Source organism: Podarcis erhardii (assembly GCF_964252035.2).
Source record: "Podarcis erhardii genome assembly, chromosome: 14".
Classification (NCBI taxonomy): domain Eukaryota; kingdom Metazoa; phylum Chordata; class Lepidosauria; order Squamata; family Lacertidae; genus Podarcis; species Podarcis erhardii.
This window is the reverse complement of record NC_138503.1, coordinates 24757805-24779475: the sequence shown is the minus strand read 5'-3', so window position 1 is coordinate 24779475 and position 21671 is coordinate 24757805. Positions and strand designations below refer to the sequence as shown.

The 21671-nt window shown below is 45.7% G+C and overlaps 1 protein-coding gene and 1 long non-coding RNA gene across 7 annotated transcripts in view; both read left to right on the top strand.

Annotated features, from left to right (window-relative positions):
* The window catches only part of LOC309328923, a 317695-nt gene that overhangs the window by 182184 nt on the left and 113840 nt on the right, over positions 1-21671 (top strand). The window lies entirely within an intron of this gene.
* The window catches only part of MCTP2 (multiple C2 and transmembrane domain containing 2), a 119137-nt gene continuing 110594 nt past the window's right edge, over positions 13129-21671 (top strand). The window contains exon 1 of one of the 6 annotated variants that reach the window (XM_081838845.1): positions 13129-13274. The gene's annotated coding sequence lies outside the window, so the exon portion shown is untranslated. The other 5 variants (XM_081838844.1, XM_081838847.1, XM_081838848.1 and 2 more) reach the window with 5 other exon arrangements.

The following is a 21671-nucleotide window of genomic DNA, read 5'->3' as shown; positions in this document are numbered from 1 at the left end:
AATCATGTTCAGCTGAAAACGCTGGCAGCATTGAGATAAAGTCAACAGTATAAATAAGTTTTGATGGATGCAATAATGGAAAACTGATTGGTATGGTTTTTGTAAAATATGCAGGGATATAAGATATGTCAAATGAACCACGGAAAGAGAAGAAGGGAAGTCATTGATATCTTAAGGATGTAAAATGAGTATCTGAAATTGTAAAACAGAAATTTTAATTATTATTATTTATTTAAAAAAACACACCAAGCAAGAATATAGTGCACAGGATGTAGGGAGCTAGCAGCTGGTTATCTCCCGCTTGGACTACTGCAATGCACTGTATGTGGGGCTGCCTTTGAAGGTGACGCAGAAACTGCAACTAATCCAGAACGTGGCAGCTAGAATGGCGACTGGGAGCGGCTGCTGGGACCATATAACACCAGTCCTAAAGGATCTATACTGGCTCCCAGTGCGCTTATTTGTTGCTGGGAAAGGCAGTAGCTGAGTCGTAGGGTATCTGTAGATGGTCCCAGTTCAGTTTGCAGTATCTCCATGCAGCTCTGGGGGAAATACTGGGGAGCTGCTGTCAGTCAGTGCAGGAAATGCTGAGCTAGAGGGGGCAGTGATTTGACTTGGAATATACCAGAGGTGTCTGGCAAAAGGCCGCAGCTCAGTGGCAGATCACCTGCTTTGTATGCAGAAGGTGCCAGCTTCAATCCCTGGCATCGTCAGATAGATCTGAAACTCTAGACAGCCTCTGGCAGTCAATGTGGGAAATACTGTACTAGATAGGCCAGTGGTTTAGTGGCGGGATGCCTGCTTGGCATGCAGAAGGAAGAGTGCTATTATGCTCAGACACTGCTTGCGGGATTCCAAAGAGGCATCTCTTCCGAGTTTTGAAATGAAAGCAGACAATGAGGAACTTCCTAGCAAGGAGGTAGTTTGTGGTTGTAATGATTATTTACACTTCCTTATTAACCATCAGGATTATTCACTCCAGAACTTCCATTATTCATATGTAAGAGAATTTAGCACAGAGGTAAATTTTGCTTAGCCGATTTTCAGAGCTCTGTTGTATTGCCATCATTTCAATGGTGTAGGACAGCCTTTGCCAACTTGGTGCCCTTTTTTGGAATATAGCTGTCGTTGGCACCAGCCAGCACTATTGAAACTGAAGTGCTGGGGTTTGTCCTCCCCCCTTTCCAGCAGGGCTGCCATATATCCAGATTTCCCCTGGATTTCAAAGAAAGGTGGCACTTTGTCCTGGATCTTAGGCAAGTTAATTTTGGCTTCTTTGGTTTAAAAAATGCTCAGTAATAATGGCGTTTTTGTGTGTGTTTGTGTGGGGGGGAAGCTCAAAAACTTTTGGGGTGTCTTGGTTTTTACTTTCCATCTCAGCTCTGACATTTCTAAGCCACTCTTAGAATGGGGGCGAAAATGCTTTAAAAAACAAATAAAGACTCAACGGCACAAGGACTTCCCAACTGCTCCTGAGAAGGCCATGGCCAAGGACCAGAAAACATCAGCTGCCTGTGGTCAAAACAGGACAGTTGAGATGGATGGGATTCCTGCTGCAGAACTGTCCAGGACTGGGGCTCAGTGCTAGAGCATCTGCTTTGCATGCAGAAGGTCTAAGGTTCAGCCCTCAGCATCTTCAGGTAGGGCTGTAGACCTTCCTTGCCAGAAACCCTGGAGAACATAAGAACCCTGCTGGCAGGGATGTCCATGAGGCAAGGTGAGGCTACTGTCTCAGGTGACAGGATCCACAGGGCGGTAGGTCCCAATGTAGATCTTTATTTGGGGCCGGCCCTCCCATGAGGCAAGGTGAGGCAACTGCCTCAGGTGGTAGGATCCACAGGGGCAGCAGATGCTGATGCCAATCTTTCTCTCCCCGCCCCCTTGTATCTGATGTAGATCTTCCCTCACCCCTTCTTCACCAGTGGTGAGGGTGGTGCCATTTGGTGGCTGGCTTCAGGTGCCTAAATGTCTTGGGCTGGCCCTGTTTGATCTGCTGGTGGCCGATCCAGTCCAGCATCCTGTACAGTGGTACCTCGGGTTAAGTACTTAATTCGTTCCGGAGGTTCGCTCTTAACCTGAAACTGTTCTTAACCTGAAGCACCACTTTACCTAATGGGGCCTCCTGCTGCCGCCGTGCCGCTGGAGCATGACTTCTGTTCTCATCCTGAAGCAAAGTTCTTAACCTGAGGTACTATTTCTGGGTTAGCGGAGTCTGTAACATGAAGCGTATCTAACCTGAAGCGTATGTAACCTGAGGTACCACTGTACTCATCTTGGCCGAGCAGATGCCCCAATGAGAAGCCCACAAGCCCAACATCACTCCCACCCCCTGCTGTGGTTTCCACCGACTGGGATTCAGAAGCAACTGGCAGAACTGCTGGCAGACAATGTAGACAATATTGAGCTGTATGGATCAAGGCTGCTGCTTATGAAGCAGATTTGTTGCAGGTAGTTCTCCTGAATCAGGCAGGTGATTCTCTCCCTCGGCTAATGCTTCATGTCAGAACCGCCAAACTTTATGTTGTAATCTAATCTAGCTGGAGACTTGATCAACAGGAGTTATGAGAAGCGGTCATGTGCATCCTGCAATATCCTTCTGCAGAAGCTGCCTTTGGCAAACAGGAGAACACAAACACTTTTACGGGGCACAGAAAAGAAAAGGCCTGTGGTCTCAGCTGCCTTTCTTCAGCAGGTGCAGAAATATTCCCTATTTGTGCACTGCTGTCGTCCGATTGCACTTCCAGCCAGGCATAAATGGTGTCTCTTTCCTGTTTGGATTGTTCCAGAAGCACACACTGTACATTGTCCGGACTGATGGGCAGCACCAACCAGCGAGCTGTGTGCAGAAGCCATCACTTTGGGAATCAATGGTGTGTAAGTAACTGCAGCTGGTGGTGACACAAGATCAACAAAATGGGCCTGCCAGGGCAGAGACTAGATTGGCTTGGCTCGTGTCCAGGCCAACCTTAACCCTGCGCATGCACCATCAGGGCTATGTGCAAGGACCAGGATGGAATGTGACTCTGTGTGTGCAGAAAACTGCCAGTGCAGAAAACTAACCCCAATCAGAATCAGCATCCTGGGCATCTCTGCTCCCATTTATTGTAAAATAGCTTTCTAGTCCTTATTAAGATATGCTTGGAAGTGGGGAGTGAGGGGAGAATTTCAATTCAGTGTGTGTTTAAAGATGAACCTATCACACTTTTGGAAATGATATGCAAACTGAAAACATGGCCATGCTTCGAAAATATTTTCTCTGAATTTTGCAGTGCAGTTCTGCACCCAAGTAAATGCATAGACTAAGCTAAAGGGCAGCTGGTTTGCAACCAGTGCTTTGGGTCGTTCCTGCACCTTAATCCAAATGTGTGTTGATTTTGGTTGTATCCTGAAACAACAACAACAACAATTATTATTATACCTCCCCCATCAGGATGGTTTCCAGCAAAATATAAAAACATAATAAAATATCAAACATCCCTATACTGTTAGGAGTCCAGGTTCCCGGCTTGATAACACACTAAGCGTACGTAATTAAAAAGGAGGATTTATTGCGAAAAACAAGCAATAATCTTGGATGGCTCTAGCAAGCCTCTGGCCCCCATCACTCAGTTGACCCTTCTGAGGAGTCCTTCCTGTGTCAACAGAAGAGACTGAATCTTTAACCTTTACGGAGACTTCCGGGTTGGCGCCATCGCCGAATGGCGGACTCCCTCCGAGCTCCGGAGGGAGCCTGCTCAGCAGGGGCTGGGTTCTACCGCGTCGGCGTCGCGGGGACCCTCAAAAACCTTGGGCCCTGAAACCCATGGGCATGGTGACTCGGCGGGCACCGTTTGCGCCCCCCGACCCGTGAAGGAGCCTTTTTAAAGGCTATGGAGCGGGTGCCGGGGGTGTGTGTGTGGTGCTATGAGTCCTCCGCTTCCCCTACCGAGCGAAGCCACATGCCATTTGGCGGAGAGCGCTGACTTCTTCCATTGAAAATTCGGATTAAAAGAACAACCCGTGGGTAATTGGAAACTGGACTTAAAAAGGGGAAAAAAAATAAATTTTAAATTCGGAGCGAGCGGGGGAGGTGCAAAAAGGAAGTCAGTCTCCCCCCTGTCGTAGAGGATTTAAAGCAAAGGATTTAACAACTAAGATCGAGTGCTACCTAAGTTTGATAAAGTTATTAATTTCACGATGGAAAATTATAAGACTGGGCTGGAGGAGAAAAGTAGAACGTGAGCTAAAATGCAACCCCCCCCCCGGGAACCGGGAGCGATCCGCGAGAGCGCCGGGAGAGGAGAAACAGAGGCTTTGACAACTTTCAAAGGAGCTGTCAAAGCTGAAAAATAAAAAGAGAACTTTGTTATGAGGACTTTGCCGGTTACATTTGTTACAAATTAGATATAAATTGTTTAAAACAAGGAACAACAAGTTACTTTGACTGTTGGGTGCGATCTGGAAGGAAACTGAGTTACTATAATCCCTCTAGAGGGGCTGTGGGACACTACAAGTATTGCTGGCATGGAATTTGAATTGGACTTTTTATCTCCTGGGAAACTGCAGAAATGGAACACTATTTTGTCTACAGAGGTCTCTACACTAAAGGAGACAATAGACTTATCTATTGAAGAATGGAAGGGACTTGACGTAAAGTTTTGTTCCTGAATAACAAAGCCTCTGTAGGGGAATTAGAAGCTTTTGGAATTGGAACATTTTTGCAGAAGAGCAGGAAAAGAAACTAGAGAAAAGTGAGGAGAGAGAATAATAAGAACAACATGAACAACAAGAATTGGACAAAGCTGGAAGTGGGAACATTTGGGACATCCAGATTTGAAAGGTCTAAAGAAACAAAATTGGAGTTTTTACTCTTAAATACAGAGATCTGGATGGAAAAAATGGACCTTTTTGAGATAGAGTTTTTCCAAGATTGGACGCTCGAAACTAAAGATGATCAAAAAGACGGCAAAGACTATTAAAAAGACGGCAAAGTGGACTTTTGAAGGATTTCGGCCTAGATGTGGGGTCTCCAGGATGACAACAGGCATTGATGGACATTGGGGAACGCAACCGGGAAAGGGGGGAGGGAAATTTGGAATCCAAAGGGTGTTAAATTATACTTTATTCTTTTTTCTATTTTCTTTTATCTTAATCTGTTCTGCATATTAAAGAGGGGAACTCGTGGAAGGGAGCGGGGTCGATTTTAGGGGAGGGAAAAACATTTTTAACATTGGGTTAATGGTAATAAGTTTAAAATTTGGGGTAAGAATTTGTTGAATCTATTTGAAGGAATTGGAATACAAGAGGGGGTGGGATGGGGAAGTCCTGGAAAGATGCTAATGAAAATAAGGTTACAAAATGGATGTTTTATTTCTTTTCTTTTTTCTGTTATATTTGAAAATGCTCAATAAATATTATTTTAAAAAAAAGAATCTTTAACCTTTACGTTTCTTATTTTGTTTCCTGTCTAGCAGCCTTTCTATACACTTACACCTCGGACTTATTTGGTCAGCTGCAGCCCCTTTCTGTATCTGTGGCTTTCCGCACCTGTTTGGGCTTCCGGGGAGCTTTGGCTGTGTTCCAGCCTGCTTCCCTTCCTCCCTTATCAGCCAGCTGTTCAAGGTTAGGGAGAATCGACCCTGGCAGCTGTGGGCTCACCTGTGCTGGTGCAAAAGCCCAGCCTCCCTGTTCCTGACTCCATTCAGCAGCCGGCTGCAATATTACACTTTGAGCTGGTGTGTTCATGACATATACAGGGCAGCCTTCAGACGTCTTCTAAAAATGGTGTAGCTCTTTATCTCCTTGACACCTGAAGGGAGGGCGTTCTATAGGGAGGGCGCTACCACTAAGAAGACCCTCTGCCTGGTTCCCTGTAATTTCACTTCTTTCAGTGAGCGAACAGCAAAAGACCCTCAGAGGGTGGACCTCAGTGTCTGGGCTAAGCGATGCGGGTGGAGATGTTCCTTCAGGCCTAGGCCATTCAAGGCTTTAAAGGTCAATACCAACACTTTGAATTGTGCTCGGAAATGCACTGGGAGCCAATGTAGGTCTTTCAGGACCAGTGTTATATGGTCTCAGCGGCCACTCCCAGTCACCCGTCTAGCTGCCGCATTCTGGATTAGTTGTGGTTTCCAAGCCACCTTCAAAGGTACCCCAATATAGAGTGCATTGCAGTAGTCCAAGCAGGAGATAACCAGAGCATATACCACTCTGGCGAGACAGTCCGCGGGCAGGAAGATTCTCAGTTAGCATATCAGATGGAGCTGGTAGACAGCTGCCCTGGACCCATTGAGAGTCAGCTCTCTGCTGTGCCTGTGTGTGCACCTGTGTCACTTAATTTGATCCTTACAGTGTTAAGCACTCCCGTCCCTGATTGTTGTTTTAAATTTCTGTGTGCGGCATGTGTAAGTTAAAAAAATAAAGAAGCAAAAAAGCAAAATAAGAGAGCTAAAGTATGCACATATTCCTGAAAGTGATACATAAAAATGCATTCCATCAGGGAAATATGCTTTGCAAAAATGTGTGCATCGGGCAAAAATGCATACAAAATGTGTATTAGGAGAAAATAAAATGTGCACTAAAATACAGAAAATATTTCACAAGAAATGAAGATTGGTAAAATGAGAAACTAAGAGAATTGTACATGGACAGACTTATTTTCACTGTTGTTATTTTTATTAATGATAATATTTATTAGTTGCTTACTCATAAAAATGACTCAAAGCAACTACGAGCCATCCATCTCTATTTGTAAGTGCGTGGGAGTGGGTATAATGCCCCTTGAAATCTCCCAAGCCAGAAATTGCTGTATCAAAATTCCCAGTTGTATAAAAGGCCATTCCTATTTTGCTGCTTGTCATTGCCGATGATTAGCAAAACTTGAACTATGAAAAAGAATAGGAGGAATCCTGCCAGTCTCCTTCATTTACGTAACTTTACGAGATTGCAGGATTCCATTTTTTCCTGGTGCAGCATTGGAGCTTTATCGTTTTAAAAAGCTACAAAACAGGGAGCCCTAGAAACAGCAGGTGGAATAATAATAATAATAATAATAATAATAATAATAATAATAATAATAAATAACAATAATAACAAAAACAACAACTTATTACTCTTACCCCGCCCATCTGGCTGGTTTCCCCAGCCACTCTGGGCGGCTTCCAACAGGAGGTTAAAATGGGATACAAGGAATTATGAGTCAACTGTGTTAGGAATAATGTTGCCTCACAGTTGGCATTTGTTGCCCATGAATGTGACAATGCCCAGAACAAACCCAGGGGAATGGGAAGAGGCATGAGGGAGCCACACTGTTTCTCTTGCTCGTTTCCTGACCCCGACAAGAAACAGCCTGCAGAGCAATTTGCAGAGGAGGGTCATGCAATGGCACACATTTCCTGCATAACTTTTATGTGTTCTTCTTTTGTAGTAATTAAACAAAATCTCCATGTTTCAAAGCAACCCTCCCTGCTCATACCTGGTAAATCAGCTAACACTGCAATCTTGCATGTTTAGACAGAGATCAAAATCAAGGGTGGACTCTTTGAAATGGACTAACTTCATGGGTGTAGCCAGGATTTTTCTTAGGGGGTGTAGGCCTTTTGTTAGGGGGGCAGAACCTCAGTCTGCTATGCATTTTTATTTATTTTGGGGGACAGGTGCTCCTTCCTGCCCCCCCGGTCATGCCCTTTGTTAAGTTAAAGGGACCCCTGACCATTAGGTCCAGTCATGACTGACTCTGGGGTTGCGGTGCTCATCTTGCTTTATTGGCCGAGGGAGCTGGCGTACAGCTTCCGGGTCATGTGGCCAGCATGACTAAGCCGCTTCTGGCGAACCAGAACAGCACACGGAAATGCCGTTTACCTTCCCACCGGAGCGGTACCTATTTATCTACTTGCACTTTGAGGTGCTTTTGAACTGCTAGGTTGGCAGGAGCAGGGACCGAGCAACGGGAGTTCACCCCATTGCGAGGATTCGAACTGCCGTTTGTTAAGTTGTAGGTGAACATATCAGACAACACAGTGATTTTTCAAACAGCTCTTGTTTATTCACAGGCCAGAACAGAACTGAACTGAAGGGTTCAGCCAGCCTGCTTATATAGAGCTCCATTGCAACGCAACTGTAACCACTTTCTGTAACTATCCAATCACTGAACCTCACTTTCAATCCCTTATTTGCATATGTGGACCTGAGTGAAAACTATCTACAGTATCCCCTGCTGGCCCAGGGTGAGAACTTCAGTACATAATGCCCTTGAATTACTTAGGTTCATTAACTTAAATGGATCAACTCTGCATAGAACTTAGTTGGATCATGTAATGTAATCTGGTCAGTGGGGCTTTCTCCCAGATAAGTATGCATAGGAGGTCAGCTACAGAGCCCTAGGAAGCCTCCTTTGAAGCCCTAGGCCCAGAGTTCCCCACCCCTGGTATATGTAATTAAATCTGCCTTCTAGGCAAATATTTAATCTCATTCTTCCAATCCATAGAATACTGAGCTGAGGGTTATATTACCAAGACAAAACGTGAGCCCAAAGTCCGGTGGACACAAAGTTTTATAACTTCAGTGATGTTTGCATTAGATAGGAGGTTTATTTGGCTACCCAGAAAATAGGATGTATTATAGAAAAGCAAGCAAAGGTAGCAGGAATTTATTGTGTGCTGTTGGCAGGAGGAGGAAAAGGAAGTGAAGTCTTTGTGATGTACTCATAGCTGAAAGGAAAAGTGGGGCTTCATTAACTTAGGGCTGCCATACATCTGGATTGGCCGGGATGCCAGCCCGGCTTTCCTTTTCTGTCTTGCATATTCACTGCAACATCTGGGCTTGCTGAGGCATGTGACCCATCCTGAACTACTCCAGCTGAGGAATCACACACCTCCTCCCCGAGCTAGCGAGCCCCACCTGGGCTGTGGGTCCTTGCCTGTCTTAGCCTTCTAGAGAGCACCTCCCGCAACCCCGCAATCAGAATAATTCAACCAAAATAACCAAACCCAGTGAGGTCCATACTGTGAAGTGAATTGATGGGGGGGGGATTTCAACTCTCCTATCTAAACCACTGAGCCTCTTGGGCTTGCTGATCAGAAGGTCAGCGGTTCAAATCCCCGTGATGGGGTGAGTTCCCGTTGCTCGGTCCCTGCTCCTGCCAACCTAGCAGTTCGAAAGCATGTCAAAGTGCAAGTAGATAAATAGGTAGTGCTCCGGTAAATGGCATTTCTGTGTGCTGCTCTGGTTTCGGTGTTCCATTGCTCCAGAAGAGGCTTAGTCATGCTGGCCACATGACCCGGAAACTGTCTGCGGACAAACGCCAGCTCCCTCAGCCTGTAAAGCGAGATGAGCGCTGCAACCCCCGAGTCATCCGTGACTGGACTTAACTGTCAGGGGTCCTTTACCTTTTTATTTTTATATCTCCTGTGCTAGCTGCCAGCCACATGTTGTGTTCATGCCACGAGCTAAGTTTGCCATATTTTGAAGAGCACAAAAAAGAGGACACATTTGCCATTTTTCCAATCCTAAATTCAGCGTGCTCTTCCTCCTTCCCTCCCCGCCTCATTCTGTTCTTCTTTATCCCCCCAAAAGAAGTATTTTCCTTCTCTCTCTTTTTTTAAAAAAATAATATTTATTACTTTTCCAACAATTTAAACACTACAAAAAAGAAAAACAATACAATACAATACAATACAAAAACACTACATAACACTAACACATTAAACTAACAAAACAAAACAAAAACAGTTTAAAACACATCAAATAATTTCAATATCTTATATTTCATTCACTTATTTCCGCGACCTCCTCACACCTCCCTTTTTGTATTCCACTTCTGTTAATTGTTTCAGCAATTCCTTTCCATCTTCCTCTGTTTTCTATCCTATATTTATCTTAGCACACCAGAGGCCTTTCTCCTGGGCATGGTCAGCCAATTGGTGCCAAAGAAGGATAGAACATTTTTTATGTATGCAACAACAGCAGCAAGAATACTTATCACGAAGTATTGGAAGACACAAGATTTACCCACCCGGGAAGAATGGCAGATGAAGTTGATGGACTATATGGAACTGGTGGAAATGACTGGCAGAATCCGAGACCAGGGAGAAGAGTCGGTGGAAGAAGACTGGAAAATGTTTAAAGATTATTTACAGAAATACTGTAAAATGAATGAATGCTAGAAAAATGTTGGAATGAAGTTATATGGCTTTAGTAGAAATGTTATAAGGAATTAAGTATAAATAGATTACTAGAGTATTAAAGGAAAAAATAAGGTTAGAAGTATTTTCCTTCTCTTTTCTTCAAAACCATTGTTGATGTCATTGGCTTTCCCACAGTTTCTTGTGATGATGCAGCAACAATCCCAGAACTCTGACTGTCACCATCTTTCCTTTCCTTTGAAAAGCTTCTTGAGTTCTATTCCCGTTTGCTGCTGTTTTTCAGAGCAGTGGCCAATATGGCCTTGCAATAAATAAAACAAAATATTAGCTAGAAACACTTTCTGTAATGCAGTGGCCATGGAAGAGAGGGGGCTTGTGTTGCTCAGTTCTGGTGATGCCATCGGTACTGTGCAATAGGTGCTCGTTCTATTTGTACAGCCACTATTTGTCCACATGTAACTCACCACCTCATGAAAAGTTGCAGGAAATGAGCTGAAAGGCAGATTTCATTTCCTCAGTGACACAGATTAGTGTTTTGAGTAGAGGGCTGAATTATATTTCCCCACAACAGCAGTGCTTGCTGGAGGTAGGGCATCTGGGTTTATAGCACAGTCAGCGCTCACAAAGACTGATCACTTTGATAAGCCCCAAGAGGCACAAGGGTACATCCATCAGCAGCTTGTTTTGTGCCATCTGCATGCTCATTCATTAACACAGACTTCAATTTCCTGGTGGATTGTGCCATGGCCAATGATGGACTGTTAAGTCATTAATTTCAATGGCTTTACTCTGAGTAAAACTAAGTTAAATGCCAACCTCTAATTTTGGGAGGGCAATTAGGGGCACCACACCATCCTCGTCCGCCTGCTCGCCCCCTTCCCCCCACCTACCTTTGAGCAGTCTTCCTCCTCCTTGGGAGTGTTGGGAGATGCGGCGGAGGCTGGTGCAAAACCCCGCAAAACTTTTCCCAAAGTTTGGCACCGGCTTGGAGTGAATTGGAAAACATTGGGTTTTTGATTACCCCATGACCCCATGTTTTGAGTGGCTATTGCTCCGTTTGTGGGGTGTTGCAAAACTCGGGATTTTCGCTGCAAAACTTTTGCCAAAGTTTGGCACTAGTGTGGAGTGAATCGGATAATATTGGGTTTTTGGTTCCCCTTTGACCCCTGGGTTTGAGTGGCTGTTCCTCCATTTGTTGGGTGCTGAAAAATGTGGGGGTTATTGATGCAAAATGCGGCAAAACCTTTGCCAAAGTTTGGAGTGAATCAGACCACATTGAGTTGGGGGGTACCAACTACGAACCTGGGTTTACTGTACTAATTACTTCATTTGTGGGGGCACTGCAAAACACAGGGTTTTTTGCTGCAAAACGCTGAAAAACTTTGGCACCGGTTTCGAGAGGATCCCAGATTTTGGGGTTCATAGTTAAAGAAGTCGAAAAGTGTGTCTCCTGGGTATAGAGTTCCTGGAGCTAGCAGTGCAGAGGGACTCAGGTGGACATGAAACCTAACCCTGTACCTGCATGTGGAGATGAAATTCCCATTCAGCAAGAGGGCTTCCAGACAGGAACGTAAGGCAGCGAGGTGTAATGATTAGATATCGCCTTGCCCATACATGTCCACTCAAGTGCTTTGATCTGCAGAACTGGCACAACCAGCGATTTAACTGCAGCTCTTTAAGCCAGTGAAGTTTCTCAGCATTTTTCAAAGGCAGCCCCACATAGAGCACATTACAGTAAACCAAATGGGATGTAACTAAGGTGTGTATCGCATAGCCAAATCAGTCATCTCAAGATACAGGTGCTGTTGGTGCACTAACTGTGCAATTGCACTCCTGGCCACTGCAGAGACCTGGGCATCCAGGCACAGGGCTGAGTCGAGAAACACACCCAAACTGTCTACCTGTGTCTTCAAGGGGAGTGTTACCCGCATCCAGCACAGGCTGTATCCCTATTCCCTGTTCTGCCTTCTGACTGACCAAGAATACCCCTGTCTTGTCTGGATTAAGTTTCAATTTGTTCACCCGCATCCAGTTCATTACTGATGACAGACACCAGTTTAGAACCCAGACAGCTTCCTTGGATTTAGTTGGAAAGCAGAAACAGAGCTGGGTGTCATCATAATATTGCTAACAGCACCACAAAACCTGGAAACTTGCTTACCGCATTTTTTGCTCTATAAGACTCACTTTTTGCCTCCTAAAAAGTAAGGGGAAATGTGTGTGCGTCTTATGGAGCGAATGCAGGTTGCGCAGCTATCCCAGAAGCCAGAACAGCAAGAGGGATTGCTGCTTTCACTGCGCAGCGATCCCTCTTGCTGTTCTGTCTTCTGAGATTCAGAATATTTTTTTTCTTGTTTTTCCTCCTCCAAAAACTAGGTGCGTCTTGTGGTCTGGTGCGTCTTATAGAGCGAAAAATACGGTATATGGAATTGTATTTTCCCCCCTTTACAAATGGAATTGTTTTAGACTGTTTCTATTGCTCATGCTTTTAATGTGAAACTCAGTGATGTTTTATGGGATCCAGAAAACAAAGGGGACCCAGAAAACAAATGGAAGGGCACAGTGTTGGCTGCCGCTGGCCTAGGGCCAGGATGCAGTTGCAGCGTGGGGTGGGGAAAAAGAAGAGAGATCAGCACTCTGCACACGCTCGCGTACCCTTGATTTATGGTTTCTATTTACTTAAAGAAAGGGAGTGGCCAAGGAGAAGGGGCGTGGTTAAACAGGGGTAGTTGCTTGCGGTGGGTGGGTCGGGATTCCAAGCCCAATTCCAGTTGCATAAGAGTTTCTTTCCCCCTCTTTTTTTAAAAAAGCCTTGACATTTAACTCATACATTGCCAACTAATTTCCCGGCAAGGCGCAACTTTTCCAGGACGGACGCCCACCTCTCCCAGTCCAGGGAGGGAAGGAAGGCGAGAGAGAGAGAGAGATTCCGAGACTGGAGGGGGCTCCCGATTGCGTCCTCTTCTTCCCGTTCCCCTGCTTGGGGCTGCGCTCCGGCGCTGGTAGAGCCGTCTCGGCCCGGCTCCTCCCCTGGAGTGTCAGAGGCGGCGGCGAACCGCTGGAGGGAGGGTGCAGCAGCCGGAGGAGGAAGCAGCTGCGTCGGCGAAGGCGGAGGCGATTTTCCCCTCGGAGGAGCCGCGCGCTGGACGGCAGGTAAGGTTGGAGAGGCGCGTCGGGTGTCAGGGGTCTCTGTGCGTTTTCGGGGACGGAGAGGCAGGTACCGGAGGGGTTGGTAGATGGTGTAATTCTCCTCGCTGGAAGGGAAGAACCAGCTGGGGACAAAGACTTTTGGAGAGGAGATTTTGGGGGGATTTTTAAAAGCGGGGTGCGTGGAAGGGAGCTTGGAGTTGGAGGTCGCCGTCCGCAATTTGGGCGCTTGGGAAAGTAGAGGATGGGCGCCCCTGGAGCAGCGAAGAGGCGCATGTGGCCGTCGAGATGTTGTGGGACACAGGCGGATGCGCTCACCTTTCCTGCCTCTTTTCAACTTGCTGAGGAGGTTGACCGTGAGGAGAAAGAAGAACACTCCTTATAGGCTAGTCGCTCACCACGCTGCCAAAATCTCAACTTCCTGGGAGGTAGATTCTTTATCTCAGGGTTGTGGGTTCGAGCCCCAGGTCGGGCAAAGATTCCTGCATTGCAGGGGTTGGACTAAATGACCCTCGTGGTCCTTTCCAGCCGTACAATTGTATAATTCTAAGTCAGTCAGTCTACTGTTGCATCCCTACAGCGGGATTTAGTTGGGCTGCCATCCTCCTTACCCCACTCATCTGAGAGTCAGCCCCACTCTGAAATTGGTTGGGCTTTACAGTGGTACCTCGGGTTACATACGCTTCAGGTTACATATGCTTCAGGTTACAGACTCCGCTAACCCAGGAATATTACCTCAGGTTAAGAACTTTGCTTCAGGATGAGAACAGAAATCCGGCGGCATGGCGGCAGCAGGAGGCCCCATTAGCTAAAGTGGTGCTTCAGGTTAAGAACAGTTTCAGGTTAAGTACGGACCTCCAGAACGAATTAAGTACTTAACCTGAGGTACCACTGTACTTCTTAGTAGGCATGATTTTGGATTGGACTATTAGGATTGCTGGGGAAATGGTCTCGCCTCCTCTAAGCCTGGTGCCCTCCAGATGTTGCTAGACCACAACTCCAGCCCCAACTAACATGGCCTATTTTCAGGGGTGATGGTGGTTAAGTCCAAAGACACCTGGAGGGGGAGGCTTTTCTAAGGAAATGAGATACATTGAGAGAGAGAGAGAATGAACACGCAGTCTACTTAAACATAGAGAGTTCTTTGGGATTTACATCCAGGGTCGGGGGTACAGGAAATGCCCCCCACATCAAGGTACAAAATACTTAAGGCCTGTCAAATACCACAAGTGCCTCCCTCCAGTACAAGTAACAAATAAATTAAACAACTCCCAAATTGCTGTCATTTTGTGATGCCCCAAATCAGCTGCCCAGTGGCAGAGTTGGCAGTCCCAGAACTGACTAAACTTTTGAACCAGACTCCTCGCTCCCCTCCCCGCCACCATTTTTTTTAAAGCACAGCTCAATAAGCAGATAAATGCTTATCTCCATTATGTTTTGACTGTGTGCTGATTTCTGTAGATCTGTTTTAATCATGTCTGTCAAAGATTGTGCCAGGCTGTTCTGGTCTGATGGTAACTCTAACGATCTGCATAACTGCTGACTGCCATGGTCTAATCAATGCAGGGAAGGGAATGAGAAAATGAGACCCCCAAACCCCACCCTGACTCCCCAGAACCTTAGTCAAAATTGTGGATCCTTATGGAAACACACATGCATTGCCACAATAGTTAAGAGATGAAGGTGGAAGCCTATCCGTCCCCCTCTATCATTTGAGCACTGGTTTGGTGGTGGGTGGGGAGCAACTTCTCCACAACCTGTGGCGTGTTTCTTCTGCTGGAGAGAACTGTACATCTCAAGGACTTCTCCCTTCACCTTTAGTTGGTGCACCAGAGATAGGTGTGACATGGAGAAGCTGCCTCCAGCTTCTCCCTCTTTAAACAACCGGCTAGCTGGGCTGATGGATTTATTGATGCAGGAACACGTAAGCAGAAAGCTGAAGGCTAATTTCTGGGATCACAGCCTCTGCCGCTTTCTGAGAGCACACATCTATTAGATGGTCCAGCGTTGCAGATAGGCTTAGAACAGTTTTTAATTTAATTTAATTAAAAAAGACTCACAAGTGGAGACTCACAAGGATAGCTCAAAAATAAGTTAACAATGAAAGAACAGATCTTTAAAACAAACTCAGTCAGATAAAACAAAGATCATATCTAATTTAATCAAAGATTTGGCAAAATAGACTAAAAAAGCCTTTAATTAAAAGTCACTAATGCTGAGATGGAGAAACTCAGGCCTGATGACCAGATGTGGCCCTCCATTCTTTCTATCTGGCCCTGGAACTTTCTCCAGGCCATACACCTCATTGGCCTTGCTTCTCACCCTGAGAATTTCTTCCTAGCCTCTTGTTCAAAAGCAAAATTTACATTGGTTGTTCTGCCCACTTTTATCTCTGATTATGCACATCCCTGGCATGTGGCCCTGGAAGGTTGCCCAGAAGAGAATGTGGCCCTCTGGTCAAAAATGTTTCCCTATCCCTATCAGGAAGGGAGCTGGGGAAGTAGTTTCCCAGCTCTCTGGGGAAGTAGTTTCACAGCTTGGGTGCTGCAGCTGAAAAGGCCCTGTACCACTTCCCAGACATCCACACCTCTGATGGGAGTGAGATCAAAAGCAAGGGCTCTTTACAGTGAAGATGGTGGCTGGGCTGGTTGATGAAGTTGAAGACAGCTCTTCCAATATCTTGGTCCCAAGCCGGTAGACAAATAGGGTTGCCATCATTTACCAGCTTGACTCCTGTGCTTATAATAGTAACCCAAGAAATTCAGCAGGTGGAACTTTCTCCATCAGTTTATCTCCATGCCAGAAAATGCTTCACTTTCTGAATGTTTTCTTGTTAGGCAACAGGTCTTTTTATTATCTTTTGTAGGGTTGCCAATCAACAAAATCCACCCTCCTAGCATGTTCTCAAGTTTTTTTTTTAAAAAAAAACAGTATGATCTGCAGAAACCATTAGATGAAATGATGCAAGGGCATGAAAACCTTACCACCTTTGCTGCAAGTTTAATTACTGTCTGAAGGCTGTTGAACATTTGGCAACCCCGCTGGGTAACTGTGACATTTGGTTTCTGCTCGCCCCACGCCCCTTGCCTGCTAATATCAAACTTTCTGAAGTGTTGGTGCTAACACCCCGTTCAGGCTGAAATCTCATTCAGAGGAGCATTGACTCATATTGAGTTTAACATGTGACTTAAGGTGGGGATAGATATGGTGAGGTTTCTGTGGTTCTTTCAATGATCATGGAAGATGACTTGTGCTGAAGGACAAAAGTAGTGTTTTCAATCACTCTGTTTCAGTTGTTTAATTCTCGAAGTAATTTGCAGCGCAGTGGCCAGAGGTGTCTCACTGGAGCCAGAGGTTTTTGTGAACAACTTATTCTTCTGGATAAATTAAGCCTCCTCCCCACATACACAGAATTTAAATGACATATTAATTATGTGATTTCAGTTATGTGGTCAGGCTGTGCCTCTAGTGTGACCATGGAATTGTTTGAGAATCTGTATGAATATAATAATTATAATTATAATTATAATTATAATTATAATTATAATTATAATTATAATTATAATTATAATTATAATTATTATTTATTATTTGTACCCCGCCCATCTGGCTGGGTTTCCCCAGCCACTCTGGGCGGCTTCCATAGAACCCAAAAATACACTAAAATACCACAGATTAAAAACTTCCCTGAACAGGGCTGCCTTAAGATGTCTTCTGAATGTCAGGCAGTTATTTATCTCTTTGACATCTGACTGGAGGGCGTTCCACAGGGCGGGCGCCACTACCAAAAAGGCCCTCTGCCTGGTTCCCTGTAGCTTTGCTTCTCGCAATGAGGGAACTGCCAGAAGACCCTCGGCGCTGGACCTCAGCGTCCGGGCAGAACGATGGGGGTGGAGACGCTCCTTCAGGTATACTGGGCCAAGGCCGTTTAGGGCTTTAAAGTTCAACACCAGCACTTTGAATTCTGCTCGGAAACGTACTGGGAGCCAATGTAGGTCTTTCAAGACCGGTGTTATGTGTTCTTGGCGGCCGCCCCCAGTCACCAGTCTAGCTGCCGCATTCTGGATTAGTTGTAGTTTCCGAGTCACCTTCAAAGGTAGCCCCATGTAGAGCGCATTGCAGTAGTCCAAGTGGGAGATAACTAGAGCATGCACCTCTCTGGAGAGACAGTCCGCGGGCAGGTAGGGTCTCAGCCTGCGTACCAGGTGGAGTTGGTAGACAGCTGCCCTAGATACAGAATTGACCTGCGCCTCCATGGACAGCTGTGAGTCCAAAATGACTCCCAGGCTGCGCACCTGGTCCTTCAGGGGCACAGTTACCCCATTCAGGACCAGGGAATCCTCCACACCTGCCCGCCTTCTGTCCCCCCAAAACAGTACTTCTGTCTTGTCAGGATTCAACCTCAATCTGTTAGCCGCCATCCATCCTCCAACCGCCTCCAGGCACTCACACAGGACCTTCACCACCTTCACTGGTTCTGATTTGAAAGAGAGGTAGAGTTGGGTATCATCTGCTTATTGATGGATACCCAGTCCAAACCCCCTGATGATCTCTCCCAGCGGCTTCATATAGATGTTAAAAAGCATGGGGGAGAGGACGGAACCCTGAGGCACCCCACAAGTGAGGGCCCAGGGGTCTGAACACTCATCCCCCACACCACTTTCTGAACACGGCCCAGTAGGAAGGAGCGAAACCACTGTATAACAGTGCCCCCAGCTCCCAGCCCCTCTAGACGGTCCAGAAGGATGTTATGGTCGATTGTATCAAAGGCTGCTGAGAGATCCAGCAGAAGTAGGAAACAACTCTCACCTTTGTCCCTAGCTCGCCGGAGATCATCAACCAGCACGACCAAGGCAGTTTCAGTCCCATGATGAGGCCTGAATCCCGATTGGAAGGGATCCAAATGGTCTGCATCCTCCAGGCGTGCCTGGAGTGTGTGCCTGAATGTGTGTATTGGGGGTGTTTTCCTCCCAAGCCTACCTGTACCCATAAAGCTTTTTGTGGAAGGGTCAGGGGGCTGAGGCAGGAATGGGGAACCTCTGGTCCTTCAGCTGTTGCTGCACTCCAGCTCCCATCAGCCCCAGCCAGCATGGTCAATGGTCAAGAATGATGGGAGTTGAAGTCCAACAGCATATGGAAGGCTACAGAGCCCCCACTGCCATTGCACAGCCATTGCAAGGTGATGCTGAACTTTGGAAGAAAAGTGAACTACTGTAGTACATTCAGGAAAGGAAAGTTTTTAGGATGTGCCAAATGCTTCCTTCAGTCATCCAGTGTCTTTGCCCTCATTGGGTACAAAACAGTGAAAGTTAATCTACTTGCTGGAAAATAAGGCAGAAAAAGTGAGATGTGGAATGGAAAATCCCCATGCATCTTTGACTTCCGCCAAGAGCGCTACTGTTCAGGGTTTCAGCCAACCCTTTCCCCCAGTATTTCATTCCACCATCACCTTGCCGTACAGTTTTGTGCTTTTCTTATTCAACTGACACTCAGTACCTCATAAAGGTAAAGGGACCCCTGACCGTTAAGTCCACTCGTGGATGACTCTGGGGTTGCAGCGCTCATCTCACTTTACTGGCCGAGGGAGCCAGCATGCGTCCGCAGATGTGGCCAGCATGACTAAGCTGCTTCTAGTGAACCAGAGCAGCGCACGGAAATACCGTTTACCTTCCCATTGGAGCGGTACCTATTTATTTACTTGTACTTTGAAGTGCTTTCGAACTGCTAGGTTGGCAGGAGCTGAGACCGAGCAATAGGAGCATCATGGGTATTTGAACCACCAACCTTCTGATTGGCAAGCCCTAGGCTCTGTGGTTTAGACCACTGCACCCCCTGCATCCTGGCAGCACCTCATAGATACTCAGTATTGGCCTGTTTGCTTGAGTATTGAGTATAAGCTGGCTATCATCCTCTGGGAGTCTCCTTTTATCTAGACTCCTCCTCTCAGTCTCCTCTTATCTAGGCTAAACATACCCACTCCCTCAACTGTTCCTCATAAGGCTTGGTTTTCAGATCCTTGAACATCTTGGTCGCCTTCCTCTGGACACATTCCAGCTTGTCAGCATCCTTCTTAGATTGTGGTGCCCAGAACTGGACATAGCATTCAAGGTATGGTCTGACCAAGGCAGAATAGAGTGGTACTATTACCGGTACTTCCCTTGATCTGGACACTATACTTCTGTTGATGCAACCTAGCAGAACACTAGTTTTTTTTTTTTTTTTTGCTGCTGCATCACACTGTTGACTCATGATAAGCTTGTGGTCTACTAAGACCCCAAATCCTTTTCATATGTGCTACTGGCAAGCCAGGTGTCCCCCATCTTATATTTGTATAGTGCGTTATTCCTGCGTTATTAGCTTTATCAAAAAAGAAAAAAGAAAGAATAAGAAAAGAAAAAAGAAACAAGATTCATCTGGCATGACTGGTTTTTGAGAAATTTCTGCTGGCTTTTAGTAATCATAGCATTCTTTTCTAAGTGCTTACAGACCAACTTTTAAATTATCTGTTATAGGACCTTTCCTGGTATTTCCTGGTATCATCGGTCGGTACTTTCCTGGGTCTTCTTTTTCCCCCTTTTGAAGTTGGGGACAACATTCGCCCATCTCCAGCCTGCAGGAACCTTACCTGTTCTCCAAGATTAGAGACAGAGGCTCTGAGATTACATCTGCAAGTTACTTTAGTACCTTTGGGTACAGTTTATCAGGCCCTGGAGATTTGAATTCATTTAAAGTAGCTAGGTGTTTCCTTACTGCCTCTTTTCCCATCTTGGGCTACAGCTCTCTCCTTGCATCATTTATTCTGTTATCACCAGGTTGGGCACTGCTTTGCTTTGGGGTGAAGACAGAGGCAAAATAGGTGTTGAGCAGTTCTGCCTTCTCTCCATCACCCAATAGCATTTCTCTGTCTTCTCCATGCAGAACTTGCTTGTTCTTTCTCTTGCTTCAAACATAGCTGAATAAATCTTATTGTTTTTAACCTCTCTTGCAAGCCTGAACTCCTGACCTTTAGTCCACCTGACCGTCTCCTTGCAAGTATTGTCTATTCATTTATACTTTTCCTTTGTGATTTCCCCTTTCTTCTGTTTCTTATGCATGCCCTTCTTAAATGGCAGCTCATCTGTAAGTTCCTTATGCAACCATACTCATTTCTTTAGATGCCTCCTACTTTTCTCTCCTGTTGGAATTGTCTGCATTTGTGCCTTTGATATTTCACCTTTATAAAACTCCCATCCATCTTGGACTCCCTTCTCCTTGGGTATTTCTGACCCAGTAGTTCCTTAAGCTTTTTGAAATTGGCCATAAAGTCCTGAGTGCATGTCTGACTACACTCAGCTTTCCCTTGCCTTTGTATAATGAATCTGAAGAGGATATGATCACTTCCTCCCAAGGTTTTCAGTATTTTCACTTCATTGGTCAGTTCCTCCTTGATGGTGAGGACCAGGTCCAATATAGATGATCCTCTTGTTGCTTCTTCCACCTTCTGGGAAATGAAAGTGTCAATGAGGCAATTGAGGAATTTGTTGGAGCTTAACATGGTTAGCAGAGTTTGAGTTCCAGCAGATATCTGGGTAGGTGCAGTTTCACATGTCTACAATAGCTCTCCTTTTTGGTAATCTCTCTAGGATGGCATCATTCAAAACTTCAGTTTGGAACTTGGGGGTCTACAGTATATAACTTCAGTTGTTTTTTATCGAACCTACAGGATTTTTTTGTTTGAGGAGCAGGGCTGTATGGAGAGAACATCTCATTAGCCTGTTTGACATACTAAATGTCATAGATGTGGTGGTGAGGGAGCTTAGTCAAACCATTCAAAATCATAGCAGGCTGGTGTGGAATTGTGCAGTGTTAGAACTGAGGGTTCCCCTGTTTTTCTAAACTAGCTCAGTCTATGTGCACATTACCCTTAACTCTGACTTTAGTGCTGTCCCATTGCTGGTGTTCAAAGATGTGTACACATGACTCACACCACAATCCAGATCTATCCTGTAGTTTCTTGAGAAATCTTGCTGTTTGATACCTCAAACCAGCTTCGATCCACATAGAAAACTTCAGCCACATTGACTTTGCAGTTAAGCTGAAATGCGCACATTTGAGACAGCTGTTGTTGTTGTTTAGCCGTTTAGTCGTGTCCGACTCTTCGTGACCCCATGGACCAGAGAACGCCAGGCACTCCTGTCCTCCACTGCCTCCCACAGTTTGGTCAGACTCATGCTGGTAACCTCGAAAACACTATCCAACCATCTCGTCCTCTGTCGCCCCCTTCTCCTTGTGCCCTCCATCTTTCCCAACATCAGGGTCTTTTCCAGGGAGTCTTCTCTTCTCATGAGGTGGCCAAAGTACTGGAGCCTCAGCTTCACAATCTGTCCTTCCAGTGAGCACTCAGGGCTGATTTCCTTAAGAATG